This window comes from Oryza glaberrima, chromosome 1, assembly GCF_000147395.1.
Source record: "Oryza glaberrima chromosome 1, OglaRS2, whole genome shotgun sequence".
NCBI classification, from domain to species: Eukaryota; Viridiplantae; Streptophyta; class Magnoliopsida; order Poales; family Poaceae; genus Oryza; species Oryza glaberrima.
Window position 1 is genome coordinate 10,053,873 of NC_068326.1, and position 12,068 is coordinate 10,065,940.

Sequence of the window (12,068 nt, forward strand, 5' to 3'; positions counted from 1 at the left end):
CGTTTGATGTGATGGGGTGTAAAATTTTTGAATGGGATCTAAATGGGTAAATGGGGCCATAGAATCTGGTGGATGCACGTCAAGACGGCCGGACAGGCACACGCACTATAGCAGAGCTGCACACCACAATACACGATGGAAAAAACATAGGCACCTCTCGCAGGACACAGGGTATTAAAGGCAACACCGCGATGAAGCTCGATCTGCTGCCGGGGCCTGGCTGAAATGAACAGGTGAGATGATGAGGACAAGCGCTCCATCCGCCGGCCGCGACATGGTGTCGCTGTGTCACCTTGGCCTCAACCTGGAACAGTTTATATGGACACGAAACGGGGGCACCGGATTCGTCACTCCTACTGTCCTACACGCCACTGATCCGGCTTCTCTGCTTTCTACGTACAGCGATGCTATGTCGAATTACCCTCCTACAAATACGAATTACTCCCTAATTATAGTGGTCAATCGAATTACCCCCCTAAACTTAAAAACCAGACATTGTTCACCCTGAATTACTTATACCGGACGAATAACGTCCCGAGCACTGTTTTGGATGGTTTTGACTTGAATCTGTATACATGGCCGCCAACGTGGCATCCAGTCAGCAAAATAAAACGTAAAAAAATATCTAGGCCCACATGTCATCTCTTTCCTCACACCAATCCCTCCCCAATCCCATTCCCCCATGCTCCCCCCTCTCTCTCTCTTGTTTTGCGTCTATGGCTAGAGAAGGAGGAGACGCTAGCCGGCGGCAGAGGCGAATCGACGCATGCATGGAGCTCCTCCTCGTAGTCCTCCTCAGCCTCGTCGGCATCCCCTCCAGCATCGTGGGAGCGGCTCAGAAAACAGAGAGCACAGCACAAAATAGATAGTGGCCGGCGGCGGAAGTAGAGTCTGCAGAGAGCATGACAGAAAATAGATTCCTTGACAAGACGTCGCCAAAAGACGAATCAGAGGGTGCCCAAATCGCCACGCCGATCAGTGGCGACGAGACGCCGAGTTCTTCCACAACGACTAGACTCGTCCAATACAACTCCTGCCGCTCGGCGATGTCGACGGTGGCGGCAAACCTCCCCGGAAGCATGAGGCGGAGATGGGGGACAAGCACGACGGCCGCCTCAGTGCCGGTCCAATGTCCTCGGTGCCGCCCACCGCCCGCCGCCCGCCTCACTCTCCCCACCGCGCGTGCCACACGCGGCACCCACCGCGCCCTCCTAGAGGAGGACTCGTCGCCCACCACCATTGATGTGGAGCTCGAGAGGGGTACCTCACTGTCGTCTCCAACGAAGGAAGCAGCAGCAGCGCCGCAGCTTATGTCGCCTCGTCGCTGTTGACGCGGAGCTCGTCCTCGGCGCTGCCCGCCGCCCGCCGCGCCATCCACGCGCTCTGCCACCGCCCCCCGCATGCCGACCACATGTCCGCTCCCCGCACGCCGCCACCGCCACCCACTGCCAGTCCACGTGCGCTTGAGAGATAGAGAGAGAGATGGGGGGAAGAGGGGAGGAGGAGTAATGATATGTGGGTCCTACTATTTTATTTAAATAAAATGTTGGCTGGATTGTCACACGTATGCCACGTAGGACAAAACCGCTCTAGATTAGGTCAGGGGGTAATTCGTCCGGTATTAAAAGTTTAGGGTGATCAATGTCTTGTTTTTAGATTCAAGGAGGTAATTCGGTCGACCGTATAGTTCGGAGAGTAATTCGTACTTTTTTTCCTTTTATATACTACCGATAACCAAGTCTAGAAAAATAAACCAAGCATACAAAAATAAAAATTTGTTGGAATTAATAGATGGGCTAAGGCCCATTCGAAGATTAATTCTTTGGAAAATCACAAAAGCCCACCACATGGGATGGCATACATGTGGAGTTTAGTACCACCTTGCTTATTCTAGGAGAGGGGGACCTCCTTAAAAGGGAGGATGCCCTCCTACCCACTTGAAGCATGTGTGGTGGAGAGAAGAGGGGGAACACGCGCGCTCGCTCGCTTGGCCTCGCCTGGCAAGGCAGGCGGCGCGCGTGCACGATGTACGCGTCGAATGGTCCACAAAATTGGCTCCTCACCCTTGCGCAGATGCAGCCTCCTTTTGCAGTTTTGTTTTGCTGCAGGAAAATTCGGATTTGTTTTGTTTTGGAAACATTCCGAAAAATCCGGTGCGTGAAAACGGCGTGGAGTCCGAATAAGTTACGCGCGACTTATCCGATTCGGTTACACGGAGTGGAGATCGTGCGGGCGCCCTGATCAAGCGACCTATCTCTATATAAACCGAGCCGCCGCCTTCACGCAACACGACACGAAATCAATCTAGGTTTTGCCTCCTCCTCTGTGCTGCGCCGTCGCTCGTAAACTACTCCATCCCACTCGCAGGCGTGCACCTGCGATCGGGAGAGCAGGTCTCCGGAACCTCTGCCTTCGACGCCCTGCACTGGGAGAAGGCGGCAATAAGATTTTTGGGAAGCGCTTCGCTCGACTGCTCCCTATTCGTCCGCGACGGCTCGCCTTCCTCTCCGCTCGCGTGCTGCGCGCCTTCGTCGACGCCCGCAACCGCGAGTAGTTCCTGCCGAGCAACCGGTCTTTCCGCCACCTCGGTACGTGTTCGACATGTTGCGCATATTTGATCTATTCATGTTTTACTGCTTAGTTTACATGTGTAGATCTAATGATGCGTTCAATCTAGTTTACATCTGCAATGTCATGATTTATTTATAGAATAAATTAAATCATTATGTGCTTATAACTTCAACAATCCAAAAACCTTATAATAGGCACTGTGATGGTACTATGGCTGGTTTTGCCGATGCACTGAGGCCGGATAAATTCACCGGTGTGCACTTCAAGAGATAGCAGATCAGAGTCAGTCTGTGGCTAACAGCTATGAAATGCTTCTGGGTGAGTACTGGCAAGCCTATGGGCGTTCTTAATGCTGATCAGCAGAAAGAATTCGATGAGGCCACTACTCTCTTTGTGGGATGCATTCTTAGCGTGCTTGGCGATCGTCTGGTCGAGGTGTATATGCATATGACCGACGCTAAGGAGTTGTGGGATGCACTGAATACTAAATTCGGTGCTACTGATGCTAGCAATGATCTGTATATCATGGAGCAGTTTCATGACTACAAGATGGCTGACAACCGTTCTGTAGTCGAACAGGCTCATGAGATACAAACCATGGCTAAGGAACTCTAACTCCTTAAGTGTGTCTTACCCGACAAATTTATGGCCGGGTGCATTATTGTGAAATTACCTCCATCTTGGAGAGGTTTCGGTACTGCACTCAAACACAAGAGACAGGAATACTCCGTTGAGGGGTTGATAACATCTCTTGATGTTGAGGAGAAAGCTCGGGAAAAAGATGTCGCGTCTAAGGGCGATGGTGGCCAATCCACTGCCAATGTTGTGCACAAGGCACAGAACAAGAGCAAAGGGAAATACAAAGCTCAACAGACCACCAACTTCAAGAAGAAGAAGAACAACAACAATCCTAATCAGGATGAGAGGACTTGCTTTGTGTGTGGTCAACCTGGCCATCTGGCCAGGAAGTGTCCACAACGCAAAGGGATGAAGGCACCTGTAGGACAAACCTCTATGTTTGCTAATGTGACCATTGACAACACTGGAGATGGAAGCGGGTATGGTAATTTACCTACTATTTTTTCAGTTAATCAGTCTACTAATTGGTGGGTTGATACTGGGGCCAATGTACATGTTTGTGCTGACATCTCATTGTTTTCTTCTTATCAGGTCGCATGGGGTTCCACCGTCCTAATGGGGAATGGGTCACATGCTTCTGTTCATGGTGTTGGCACGGTAGATCTGAAGTTTACTTCAGGAAAGATCGTGCAGCTGAAGAACGTGCAGCATGTACCTTCTATCGACAGGAATCTTGTTAGTGGCTCCCGTCTGACTAGAGACGGATTTAAGTTGGTTTTTGAGTCTAATAAAGTAGTCGTGTCTAAACAAGGATATTTTATTGGTAAAGGTTATGAGTGCGGAGGCCTGTTCCGCTTTTCCCTTTCTGATTTCTGCAATAAGTCTGTGAACCATATTTGTGGCAGTGTGGATGATGAGGCTAATGTTTGGCACTCACATTTATGTCATATTAATTTTGGCTTGATGTCTCGGCTTTCCAGCATGTGTTTAATTCCTAAGGTTTCCATTGTCAAAGGTTCTAAGTGCCATAGTTGTGTGCAATCGAAGCAATCTCGCAAGCCTCACAAGGCTACCGAGGAGAGAAACTTGGCACCACTAGAACTCCTGCATTCAGATCTTTGTGAAATGAATGAGGTGTTGACGAAGGGTGGAAAACGATATTTCATGACGTTGATTGATGATGCTACTAGATTTTGCTATGTGTACTTGTTGAAAACGAAAGACGAGGCTCTAGACTATTTTAAAATTTATAAGGCAGAAGTTGAAAATCAACTTGACAGAAAGATAAAAAGGCTTAGGTCTGATCGTGGTGGAGAGTTTTTCTCAAAAGAGTTTGACTTATTCTGTGAGGAACATGGCATCATACATGAGAGGACGCCTCCCTATTCTCCCGAGTCTAATGGGATTGCTGAAAGGAAGAACCGCACACTGACTGACTTGGTGAATGCCATGTTGGACACCGCGGGACTACCTAAGGCATGGTGGGGGAGGCATTGTTGACCTCGAATCATGTGCTAAACAGAGTTCCTAACAGAAATAAGGACAAAACACCATATGAGATATGGATTGGGAGAAAACCATCATTTTCTTACTTGCGCACATGGGGGTGCTTGGCGAAAGTCAATGTACCAATAAAGAAGAAGCGCAAACTTGGACCTAAGACTGTGGACTGTGTCTTTCTGGGATATGCTCATCACAGCATTGCCTATAGATTTTTAATAGTTAAATCTGAGGTACCTGACATGCATGTTGGTACAATCATAGAATCTCGTGATGCTACCTTCTTTGAGAGCTTTTTCCCAATGAAGGATACACATAGTAGTTCTAACCAAACCTCTGAAATAATTCCCAATTCAATCACACCACCAGAACAAACTGAACATACACATGAACATGTCACTGAGGAGGATGACAGTGAAGCTCCTCGAAGGAGTAAAAGACAAAGGACAGCTAAGTCTTTTGGTGATGATTTCACCGTGTACCTCGTGGACGACACTCCTAAGTCAATTTCAGAAGGATATGCATCTCCTGATGCAGACTACTGGAAGGAGGCTGTCCGTAGTGAAATGGATTCCATTATCGCTAACGGAACTTGGTAGGTGACAGAACGACCCTATGGGTGTAAACCTGTGGGGTGCAAGTGGGTGTTCAAAAAGAAGCTGAGGCCTGATGGTACCATTGAAAAGTACAAGGTTCGGCTTATTGCTATGGACTATACTCAGAAAGAAGGCGAAGATTTCTTTGACACTTACTCACCGGTTGCCAGATTGACCACAATTCGTGTGCTACTTTCCCTAGCAGCCTCACATGGTCTTCTCATTCATCAAATGGACGTTAAGACAGCTTTTCTTAATGAAGAGCTGGATGAGGAGATCTATATGGATCAGCCTGATGGGTTTGTAGTTGAAGGTCAAGAAGGCAAGGTGTGCAAATTGTTGAAGTCTTTGTATGGTCTGAAACAAGCTCCTAAGCAATGGCACGAGAAATTTGATAGAACATTGACATCTGCAGGCTTCATAGTCAATGATGCAGATAAATGTGTATACTATCGCCATGGTGGGGGTGAGGGAGTTATTCTGTGCTTGTATGTTGATGACATACTGATATTTGGGACAAACCTTGAGGTGATAAATGAGGTTAAATCATTCTTGTCTCAAAAATTTGATATGAAGGATTTGGGAGTAGCTGATGTTATCTTAAACATTAAGCTAGTTAGAGGTGAGAATGGGATTATACTCTTGCAGTCCCATTATGTGGAGAAGATCTTGAATCGCTTTGGTTACATTGATAGTAAGCCTTCTCCAACACCTTATGATCCTAGCTTATTGCTTCGCAAGAACAAGAGAATTGCTAGGAATCAACTGGAATACTCCCAAATCATTGGCTCGCTGATGTACCTGGCTAGTGCAACTAGGCCTGATATCTCCTTTGCTGTGAGCAAGTTGAGCCGGTTTACCTCTAATCCGGGAGATGATCACTGGCGTACGCTTGAGCGAGTAATGTGCTATCTGAAAGGTACTATGGAATTGGGGCTTCACTATTCTGGGTATCCTACGGTACTGGAAGGATATAGTGATTCTAACAGGATCCTTGATGTGGATGAGATCAAAGCCACTAGTGGATATGTCTTCACACTAGGTGGTGGTGCTGTTTCGTGGAGGTCTTGCAAATAGACCATTTTGACGAGGTCAACCATGGAAGCAGAGTTGACGGCACTGGATACTGCTACTGTTGAGGCAGAATGGCTGCGTGATCTATTAATGGATCTCCCTATTGTTGAAAAACCGGTGCCGGCTATCCTTATGAACTGTGACAATCAAACGGTAATTGTCAAAGTGAATAGTTCTAAGGATAATATGAAATCGTCTAGACATGTGAAAAGACGATTGAAGTCTGTCAGGAAATTGAGAAACTCCGGAGTTATAACATTGGATTACATCCAAACAGCTAGAAACCTGGCAGATCCCTTCACGAAGGGACTATCACGAAATGTGATAGACAATGCATCGAAGGAGATGGGTTTGAGACCCATGTGAGTTATACTATGGTTGTAACCCAGTCTATGTGATCGGAGATCCCGTGAATTAGAACCTGGGAAGAACAAACTATTAGTAAACTAGAGGAGAGTACCAATATATACCCTCTCTAAGTGAAGATGCATGTACTCTCGTGAGCTGTAAGGCAGGTTGGCTATGCTTTAATGAGTTTTGTTGGCTTTAATTAGCGAAGATGCTGTCCTGCAGAGCATTCTTGAAAGAACTCACCTTTGTGAGCTTGACTGTTGGTCGCAGTCTATGGAGATTTTGGGTGAATCTTCTAGGAAGCTTACTAAAGACCTAGGAGTATGACTTATACGCTCCAACCGAGGGGTAGTCTACAGACGGTCTAGTACCAGATAAGACTCTGAGTGAAACTTGCTTGCACAAGACTTGCAATTCAAGGCGTAGTCCATTGTTCAAGTTGTGAGTAAGTGTAGCTTGGAGTTCTAGGTGGATGTTCAACCTTAATCGGTCTCCATCGAACCGCTGGTATATAAACAGTACATTGGAAAAGGCAAATCTCAGTGGGATTTTGAGATTTGGTGGGGGATTGTTGGAATTAATAGATGGGCTAAGGCCCATTCGAAGATTAATTCTTTGGAAAATCACAAAAGCCCACCACATGGGATGGCATGCATGTGGAGTTTACTACCACCTTACTTATTCTAGGAGAGGGGGACCTCCTTAAAAGGGAGGATGCCCTCCTAGCCTCTTGAAGCATGTGTGGTGGAGAGAAGAGGGGGAACACGCGCGCTCGCTCGCTTGGCCTCGCCTGGCAAGGCAGGCGGCGCGCGTGCACGACGTTACGCGTTGAATGGTCCGCAAAATTGGCTCCTCATCCTTGCGCAGATGCAGCCTCCTTTTGCAGTTTTGTTTTGCTGCAGGAAAATTCGGATTTGTTTTGTTTTGGAAACATTCCGAAAAATCCGGTGTGTGAAAACGGCGTGGAGTCCGGATAAGTTACGCACGACTTATCCGGTTCGGTTACGCGGAGCGGAGATCGTGCGGGCGCCCTGATCAAGCGACCTATCTCTATATAAACCGAGCCGCCGCCTTCATGCAACACGACACGAAATCAATCTAGGGTTTGCCTCCTCCTTTGTGATGCGCCGTCGCTCGTAGACTACTCCATCCCGCTCGCAGGCGTGCACCTGCGATCGGGAGAGCAGGTCTCCGGAACCTCTGCCTTCGACGCCCTGCACTGGGAGAAGGCGGCAATAAGGTTTTTGGGAAGCACTTCGCGCGACTGCTCCCTATTCGTCCGCGACGGCTCGCCTTCCTCTCCGCTCGCGTGCTGCGCGCCTTCATCAATGCCCGCAACCGCGAATAGTTCCTGCCGAGCAACCGGTCTTTCCGCCACCTCGGTACGTGTTCGACATGTTGCGCATATTTGATCTGTTCATGTTTTACTGCTTAGTTTATATGTATAGATCTAATGATGCGTTCAATCTAGTTTACATCTGCAATGTCATAATTTATTTATGGAATAAATTAAATCATTATGTGCTTATAACTTCAACATAATTTATGGACAAAATTTCTATATGTTTGTTTTGGGACTACCTATTGCTTTTTCGACAGATTTGGAGCTTTAAATCTTACTAAAATTTCAGCCAATTGAGCTCGTTGATGTCTTGTTTTGAGAAGGTTTACTAAACAAATTAAGATCATCTACAATATTACACAACTGTTCACTAACATGTGGACTCGAGGATTGTGAAGCCCATCACGTCTCAGCGAGTAATACTGCACATACATAACTACAGAGGACCTGCATCCTTACTAAACTCGGAATCAACAGCCCTAGTCAAGAGCCTGAGGTGATGATAACGGGCGGGTAGGTGGAGGGTAAAGTGGAAAATAAGGTTTAATGAGTACAGTATAGGCTGAGTTCGTTCGTTCACTTTCCCAACTCTCATCTATCTCGTTTTTCACGCGCACGCTTTTTAAACTTCTAAATGGTGTGCTTTTTTAAAAGGTTTCTGTATGAAAGTTGCTTTTAAAAAAATCATATTTATTCATTTTTTAGAAAAAACAAATAGCTAATACTTAAGTAACCATGCGCTAATAGGTTACTTAAATATAACATCAAATGAACACGTCTTTTTGTCAACTCTATCAAATATCGGCCATCCCTTTAGTTTATCAGCCGTTAAATAAATTTTCAGATGAAAATGAATTGCACACACTTTTCAGTTTCAGATGAGTTGGGTAGCTAGTCAGTGCATACGGCTGAGAATGAATTGCGCACTTTCATGACCCGACAGAAGTGATGGCCTATGAATGAGTGAGGAGTGGCAGAAAGCCTGCCCAGGTAGCAATGCAATGATTTCCCAAGAGAAGATAGCGTGAGCCTTTCATTATTGCTCGGCAACTCGGCCAATGCGGAGCTGGTGTACGGAGAAACAATCCAATAAAACCATGTCTCTATTTGTACCAAGTTTAAAGCGTTTAACTATAAAATTAACTGCTTTTGAAAAAAATAATTATGTCTATATAAATATACTATGTAAGACCGTTAAAAAATAGATAAAGTAAAGTGGTGCATAGTTATGACTGGCTGATATGATAAAATATAGATATATTTTAGGATGATTTATCAATCTGGCCTAGGTGGGGTTGGCCGAGGCTCAACAAATTAAGGTTGTCCGGACCCCAACAGTTCATAGGCACACCCACTCGGAGAGAAGGCCCAATCACCCTAAAAGACTAGTCCAATAGAGGAAGGGTGGCTCTCCCTTTTAAGGTGGCTTTCTCCTCCCAAGCTAAGTAAGGTGGGATTATTCACAGGCTCACACGGTCGCCGCTCGACTTTTGCGTCTTTGCCAGCGGGTAATAGTGGAGGATGTACTCATCAATGATTTTCAGTTCTAAAGGTAGCTAAATTTGGGATGGTAGGTATTAGGTGACTGAAATACCAAGAAATTTCGGTTAGCGAGAATCTAACGGCCGGAGCATCTTCTTCAACCTTTATATGATGAGGGGATGGAAGGAGAAGATAGGAAGGGAGGTGGCAGGTGACACACTAGCAATGACGACTATATAAGCACCATATTTCTTCGTTACCGACAAGTTCTCCATCTTCTTTGGTGACAAAACGATCTTAGATTTATGGAATCAAGACCAAATAAGATTTTCGGGTTACGGGTAGATGAGGATGGTAGGTAGGGAACGACAAGGGCGGCTATAGAGGGGCAGGGGTGGCAGTCGATCTACGAGGGCTATGGAATGGGTGGGTGGCGAGACGGTGGTGTCGGTGCCACCGGAGCCACAGGGTTAGTGGAGGGCGGAGGGCAGGGTTGCAAACTAGGGCTTGAGATACAAAGTGATTATTAGGAGGGGGTGGCAGGGGAGCCTTTGAGAGGGAAGGGGGACACTGGTTCTGGGGGGTCTCACTGGCACCGAAGACTATCGACGAGGAGATGAGTGGTGCATGAGGCAGTGGAGGAGCACCACGACGAGCAACAGAAGCACATCGGGCGCTGGCTAGGTGAAGAGAAACTCATGAGGGGTGATCTGGATCGTCTAAAAGTTACTGAAGTTTGTAGAAGTGCCTTGAATAAATAGACAATCCTTTTTAATAATATTCCCATTAGAGCTTCCTATATTACCGTGGTTACATATGGGAGGTTTTGTTCCATCACTGGTTTTTCCTTTGTCTGTACAATATTTATTGGTTGTGTATATTTATGACGCAGAGAAGGTATATATATGTTTTACTCCTTTATCTCTACTACTATAAAAGAGGAGTCGTTCTCCGTCCGTTTCTATGCCATCTCACATTCCAGAAGAAACCGTTAAGTTCCCACCTATTCCACATCAGATAAAAGCCGGTCACAAAACTGAAAGAAAAAATAAACGGAAAGAGAAAAAGTTTCCTAGATCCCATTGCAAAATATGGGCATATGGCTAGTTAATTTTTTTTTAAAAAACACGCTACCAAAGGACCATTGGCTTTGGTGTACGTCTTTGGCATAATTTTATATCAAACTTCTGAAAATATGTTTATATAAGATAAAAGTTAGCTAGTCTAGCTCGACCTAGCTTGTTTATATACATAGAAGTTTTGCATGTATTTTTAAATCGTGGAAGGAGCATATGGTACAAATAAGTTTTTTAAACTACAAAAAGTCATTTTGAATTAGTTTTGTCCCCTCACTTACATTTTGACCTACTTAAGCAAAAGGACCCCCAACATAATTATTATAAGAAGTCGCTCAAAGTGTCCAGAAGAGGTCAGCTATATATATAGGGTGAGTGAACCATATATAGCAATGGAATATTTAGCTCAATCAAGTGACTAGCAATCTTACAACTTATAAAATACATACATTAAATATTTCAGCTTCTTCTATTAGCAAAGTCTTCTGATATACAAGACCCTTGAGAATCACACATGTAGTACTGCTCTCCATGACTCTAACCTTGTCAACAACATTTTTTTTTGGCAGAACATGGGAGAAAAGCTAGCTCAGGAGGGATAGAAGGAAGAAATGGATGTGAGCGTGGAGGATGCAGCTGAACATTGGAAATGGGAAAGGAAGGTTTGGGATGGCGAGAATACAAGGGCCAAGAAGTGTGGCAAGGAGATGGTAGAAATTGACAACTCTTGCAAGGTCAGGGAGAAGCCTTGCAAGGTCAAGAACGTTCCAAAGTACTCGGAACAAAATGTTCTAGCACTCAAGAACGTCTAGCATTTGATTACCTGAAGATAGGGATAGTATGACAGATAAAAAAAAGCTCAATCGGGATAGCACCATTCATGAACTAGGAAGGCTTCCAAATGCTAGCATGATGTGACGCTTTGGTTGCACAGATGCCCATGGGAAAGTCGAATGCTACTTCATCATCAAACCAGATCGCCTCAAACATGACGGCAACTGCGTCTTTGCCTTTTCGCTGCAAAGTGCACGAGCGAACCAAAAGATTAATTAGGCAACACAAAAGAAAGCTGTAGAATACAAATTTCATCGCCTTTGAATAGTACAACTTACATATTTGTTGCCGTTGTAGCAAAATCTATCATCTTTGTCCTCCATTAGCTTCCACGAAGCTGAAACAAGACCAACTGAAGGACATCTAAGATGATCATCGTCTATTACCTTTAGAATCCGAAAGGAGAGGAGAGAATATGGGGGAAAGGGAAAGCAAAAGAAATGGCATGGAAAGCACCAGAGACTGAAGAGAAGATGCATACAGAAGATATCCAACAACAACTAGCTAGCTATACATAGAGGTTATTACCTGCAGTAGAAGAGGATGCAAAAGCAACCAGCAGCACTAGGACTGCATTGGGTAAATTCAAGATCGAGGAAGGGGAAGGGTGTTGTGAGGAGGGTTGGTGGAAAGCAGCTCGGTAGGTGAAGGTTTTTTGTGCAC

General features: G+C 45.5%; 1 long non-coding RNA gene across 1 annotated transcript; it reads right to left on the reverse strand.

Moving 5' to 3' along the window:
• Nucleotides 1-10,912: 10,912 nt before the first annotated feature.
• LOC127755847 (uncharacterized) lies at nt 10,913-12,068 on the reverse strand. The gene is made up of 3 exons (XR_008013056.1): nt 11,934-12,068; nt 11,684-11,757; nt 10,913-11,588 (listed from the first exon to the last, which is right to left on the reverse strand). It is a non-coding gene; the product is annotated as an uncharacterized LOC127755847 (long non-coding RNA).